The 5,959-nt window shown below is 41.4% G+C and overlaps 1 pseudogene; it reads left to right on the top strand.

The window, feature by feature from the left end:
- The first annotated feature begins 1,385 nt into the window (after nucleotides 1–1,385).
- LOC117706301 (N-acetyllactosaminide beta-1,3-N-acetylglucosaminyltransferase 2-like) lies at nucleotides 1,386–3,066 on the top strand (annotated as a pseudogene).
- The last annotated feature ends 2,893 nt before the right edge of the window (nucleotides 3,067–5,959 follow it).

The following is a 5,959-nucleotide window of genomic DNA, read 5'->3' as shown; positions in this document are numbered from 1 at the left end:
TGGGGTGGGGGGTGGGGGGGTGGGGGCGCGCTTACCCTTTATATGTGAAAGCAAAATATTAAACTTTGGGCCTTAATCAGAATACTTTGTCTTGGCCCCACATTTCTCTCGCCCTCCATTCCTGTTCATTCCCAGGCTTCCTCTCAGGTGAACCCGGTACCCGTAGCTGCTGGTGGCTACAATCAGTTTCTGTCTCTCTGAAGATCACACCTTTGTATCCCTTTAAGTCTTGTCATCATAGGCCATGAGTCATAGGCCAATTATCTCAGTAGAATCATTCCATATTTTCATTCTCGCCTTCTGTTGTTCTTCCACCGCACTCTGAAAGCCAAATGCTTTGAGAAATTTTAGTAAGAGTTGGGATGTAGAACTAGAGGAGAAGGAAGTGGGTAAGTTAGAGTTGTATCAATTTCAGTGCATATTCATTGGCAGAAGTCAAAACCTTGCTCTCTTATAAAGAAATAGCCACATTTACAATGTCTGCAGAGCTAAGAAATCAGGTCACAAGAAAAAAACACTGCACAAGCATGAAGACATGCTTTTATATCCCCAGCACGCATATTAAAAAAAAACTTTAGGCATGGCCATATGTGCCTGAAACCCCAGCACCCCAGCATTGAAGAACAGAAACAGGTAGATACTGGACACTAGTGATCAGCCATTCTAGGTAAAATGATATCACCTATGGGCACCTGCCTCTTCACACTTACAAGCTTGGTTGTACACACGAATGTAATACAGAGAGATACAGAGAGGAAGAGAGAGAGAGAGAGAGAGAGAGAGAGAGAGAGAGAGAGAGAGAGAGAGAGAGGAGAGAGGAGAGAGGAGAGAGAAACACACACAAATACACACACACACTCACACAAAGTCTCATTTGTAATTTCTGAAAATGCAGCCACTACCTTACCCCCTCCTCCCAATTCCCAAACACGGTTTACTATTCTAAGTTGGGCCGCAAATCAATACTGATAAAATTATAGTCAATAAATTCTAGGAGACCAGCATCCATCAGATGACTCTCAGCATAGCTCAAACCAACAAAATAACAATTTTTTGTTTGCAGGAAATTTAGTTTTTAGATACAGAAAAATGCCTAAAGTTCATAATGATGAGAATAAATTTCTGATAAGTATCAAAGTAGACCTGTCTTCTTGATGAACCATGAGAAGACAAACCTGGAAAGGAGAGTCAAGATTATAAGTAGACACCCTGGGAGTGAGGCGCATCGGCAGCGAGCTGGAGCTGCCCAGACCACGCTGGGCCGCCCATCAGTGCATTGCGCGTGGAGCAAGAGCATTGGCAGTCATGGGGCTGAGCCTCAAGCGAGCCTGGGATGCACACCCCGCCCCGCCAAGCTGGAGGTATCCCCAAACAAGATATGAGAAATGAGTGTGGGGCGTCGAAGAGTAAAGTTGCTGGGCATCCTGATGATTGCAAATGTCTTCTTCATTTATTTGATTGTGGAAGTCTCCAAAAACAGTAGCCAAGAAAAAAAATGAAAAGAGAGTGTGGGGCCTTGTAGGCTGTCTTGGGTTTTGGTGTGGCATAGGCTTTGAACCCCGACCCCAATGGGGCAATGGCAGGTGTTCTGCCATGCCTCCAGAACCCAGGGTCCTGACACATGGTCTAAGACCTCCATTTGATCTGCTCCTTGCAGTCACATAGGGCTACCGGTAGAGGGCGTGACTACAGACTTCCGCCTCAAAAGATTTCCATATTAGAGTTACCTAAAGGCCAGAGGGCATAACCAATTAGTTATTCCTTTTCCCGAACCTCCCCCCTTCTCCCTCCCTATTTAACTCAGATCTGCCCTGAGTTTGGGGGGGGGGGGGAGCATATGCAGACCATCTACCATCTGCCATGTCAATAAAACTTTTGGAACTGACTTTCTCGAGTTATTGGGGCCTGCGGTCTTGCGGCCGTTGTGGAGGACTTCCCTGCGTCCCAGCCACAGGGATCCACAAGGGAGCAAGGGAGCAGTGATAAAACGAAAGAGAAGTTCTGGAAGCTGCCCAGCCCTCCCGAGTTGTACTGGAACAGGGAACAGGGAAAGCTGAACATCTGGTACAATCCCATCCTGAACACGGTAGCCAATCAGACAGGGGATCTATACACATCTCCAAATACAAGTCACCTGAACTATTGTGAACCGAACTCAATGGTCATGACAGCTGTGACAGATTTTAACAATCTGTCGGACACATTTAAAGACTTTCTCTTGTATTTGACATGCGGGAATTACTTGCTGCTTATAGATCAATTGAAGAAATGTGCAAAGAAGCCCTTCTTACTATTAAAAATTCCCTCATTCCACGTTTTGCCAGAAGGCAAGCAATTCGGGAACCTTGGGGCCAAGAAACCAACATAAGGAACCAGACAGTAGTGAGGGCCTTCCTGCTGGGCAAGACACCCCCAGAGGACAGGCACCCTGACCTTTCGGACATGCTCAAGTTCGAGAGTGAGAAGCACCAGGACATCCTCATGTGGAACTACAGAGACACATTCTTCAACCTGTCCCTGAAGGAAGTGCTGTTTCCCAGGTGGGTGAGCACTTCCTGTCCAGATGCAGAGTTTGTCTTCAAGAGCAATGACAACATGTTTGTGAACACCCATCACATCCTTAATTACTTAAACAGCTTATCCAAGAGCAAAGCCAAAGACTTGTTCATAGATGACATGCTCCACAATGCTGGGCCTCATTGGGATAAGAAACTGAAGTGCTACATCCCAGAAGTCTTCTACACTGGGGTCTACCCACCATATGCGGGGGGGGGGGGGGGGGGGGGGGGGGGCAGATTCCTGTACTCCGGCCCCCTGGCCTTGAGGCTGTAAATATAACTGACAGGGTCCATCTCTACCCCACTAACAACGTTTATACTAGAGTGTGCCTTCAGAAACCTGGTCTCCTTCCAGAGAAACACAAAGGCTTCAGGACATTTGATATTGAAGAGAAAAATAAGAAAAATATTTGTTCATATATTGATCTAATCTTAGTACATAGCAGAAAAACCTCAAGAGATGATTGATATCTGGTCTCAGTTGCAAAGTCCTAATTTAAACTGCTAAAATATACATGAGCTACATTTCACAGAAAGGCCTAGCCTAACTAGTTCCCATCGTGTGCTATATTCCTGTTTTCCATTCAATGATGGATATGTGGGGCGATATATATATATATATATATATATATATATATATATATATATATATAAGGCATATAAACCTATTAGCTTATCAGGATTTTGTAGAACAGGACCTGGTTGTTTTGTAAACTGTAATTTGATGTATTTTCATAAGATTTTGATGAATTTTAAAAGTTGTCTAGAAAGTGGACTTATGTCAACCTTCCCTGTCACCCAGCAGTATTGTCCTTGTTAATAGAAACTGTTACTTCCTTTATATATAACTGTTACTTCCTTTATAGGAAAGCCACACAGGACATGTAGTTCATCTTGTCAGGGCTTATGCCCGTGAGGACAGAAGGGATTTTCTTTTACTTGTGTTTGCTTTCCTGGGTGGCAGCTTGGTAGTTAACCTAATTTTAGTATTTTTAAAATCATGAGTGTGATTCCCTAATGAAGACCCAATAGCCATATGGGTCTGTGAGTGTTCAGCATGGGCCTGGGAAGTATTTGTGACTTCTGAACATCATAAGTGATTTGTCAGTTTAAAACTCCAAGATTCTATTCTTGCCATATTATCACATATTCCTTAGATAAAATTCCCCTGGGTAGTGACACTTCCCTGTCTCAGTGTAGACGTGCCTATGTTTGTGTAATATTTTATTTGTATACAGTGTTTGTGAACTATTTGACTAGAGCATATTTTTCTCATTTTTTAATGAGTTCTTTAAGAATTGTATACAATGCGTTGTGACTGTATTCACCTCCCTATCTCCTCCCAGATCCAGCCCCTAACATGATGTTTTAAATGTTAAGCTGTAACATGTTAGATAAAGTTAACTATTATTTTTGAATTTTAAAATTTAGATTGGGGGGTATGAACTGCTGGAGAAAATAAGGTTCTGCCAAATATTACTTACACCTTCTATCTTGTAACATGCTTTCTTGAAATGTTTTTGTGCTTTAGAGGGTTCTCATCTGTGCTGCTATGGACTGGGAAAATGTAGAAATAAAGTGATTGTATTAAAAAAACAAACAAACAAACAAACACCCTAAAGAATCCATGAATTCTTCACACTAGATAATTCAAACTTATTTTACTCCTTCTCACACCCTTATGCTTCATACCTAATTTGAGGACTCGGTGACCAAGTTCTGACCATTGTACAGCACTGTCTTTTCTGTCATCTGCTACTACTTGGTCAAGGGTACTTTGCTTTCTTCCAGAGAGAATGTCTGTGAGTCTTCCAGCTGGTCCTTTAGACACTCATCTCCCTTCTATCCTCTCTACATGGCCAGCAGGGTCACTTCAGTACGTATAAGTATGCAGTGCTCACTGCCAAGCTTGAAAACCTAAGTTGAATCCCCAGGACCCACAAAAAAAGAGAACCAACTCCAACAAGTTGTTCTCTCTCTCTCTCTCTCTCTCTCTCTCTCTCTCTCTCTCTCTCTCTCTCTCTCACACACACACACACACACACACACACACACACACACACACACACACACACTCACACACATATAGGTATATATAGACTTCACATTCTTTATTAAATGCCTGGCAAACTCTTCCCCCTCTCTCTGGCTCTTACTCTAAGTAGAGTTGGTTCTTGCTTTCCCTAGCTTCAATAACACACACTATGTATAATTGTTTGTTGAAGTTTTACACATTTTAAGTTCATTTTATGGTAAATTAAGAATGGCCATAAGAATTCATGATGTCTCCCATTGAGAAGTAGTCTATATCCCTGCCCTTGAATCTAAGTACACATCAATCAAAATATATATATATATATATATATATATATATATATATATATATATATATATATATATACATATATATATATTAAGAGTAAAAAATTCAACATTTAAAAAGTTGTCAGGTCTTTCTTTTTCTCTAAAAATGTAGTGTTTTGTTCTTGAAAGGGTTGTTTTACATTGTTTTGTTTGTGCTTTTTTGCTTTGTTTTGTTTTGTAGTTACCCATGTTTATATTGGGGGTAACTGAGAAATGTCTAACTAGACATGGGAACCACTCAATGGGAGAATACCCATACCTGGTACTGTAAGTCTAGCCAACTACTCATTCCTGAAGAGTAGTCCTTTGACTACTCATAGAGGAGATTCTACTACTGCCATTTTCCTATGTCAATATAACTTCTAACTGTATTCTAAATATCTATCCTTATGTCCACAGATAAGTGTGGCTCTCACCTCTCATCAAAGAAGCTTCTTTTTGCAACAGAGACTAGTACAGAGATCTACAACTAGTCAAAAGGTAGAGTGTGTGACCATGGGGTGCCCAAATCCAATTGGCACATCTACAAGGCAGTACCAAATCTTCTTGGGTTTCATTTTCTGTCCTCTTGGAATTCTAAAGGTCTTGAGAAACCATAAAAAAATTGCTGACTACTCTGAGGCTTCCCTAATGCAAAAACTGTATAGATGCTGTATAGATGCTCTGGCTGGAAGCCTCCAGTAAGCCCTGCCTTCTAGCCATGCCTGCCAAGACAGCAGCTATTTATATGAAACCAACTTTCACCATCTAGATCATTCATAAAACAGTGACCAAGAAGTTTCTTTGAGAACACTGCATAAAATATAAGACTTGTTTTACCAAAACCATTAACTTTAAAACCAAGACAAATGAGCTGAAGAGCTGGATTGGTAATTAAAAGTACTTGTTATTCTTGCAAGAGGGTCTTGATTCAATTCCCAGTACCTATGTGGCTACACACCACTGTCCATAATAACTCAGGTTCTAGGAGATTTGACATCATCTTCTGACCTTCATGAGTACCAGGCACATGTGTGCTGTACTGACATTCATTTGAG

This window comes from Arvicanthis niloticus, chromosome 3 (genome assembly GCF_011762505.2).
Source record: "Arvicanthis niloticus isolate mArvNil1 chromosome 3, mArvNil1.pat.X, whole genome shotgun sequence".
Classification (NCBI taxonomy): domain Eukaryota; kingdom Metazoa; phylum Chordata; class Mammalia; order Rodentia; family Muridae; genus Arvicanthis; species Arvicanthis niloticus.
The sequence above is the reverse complement of the archived record's forward strand: the minus strand, read 5'-3'. Positions and strand labels throughout refer to the sequence as shown.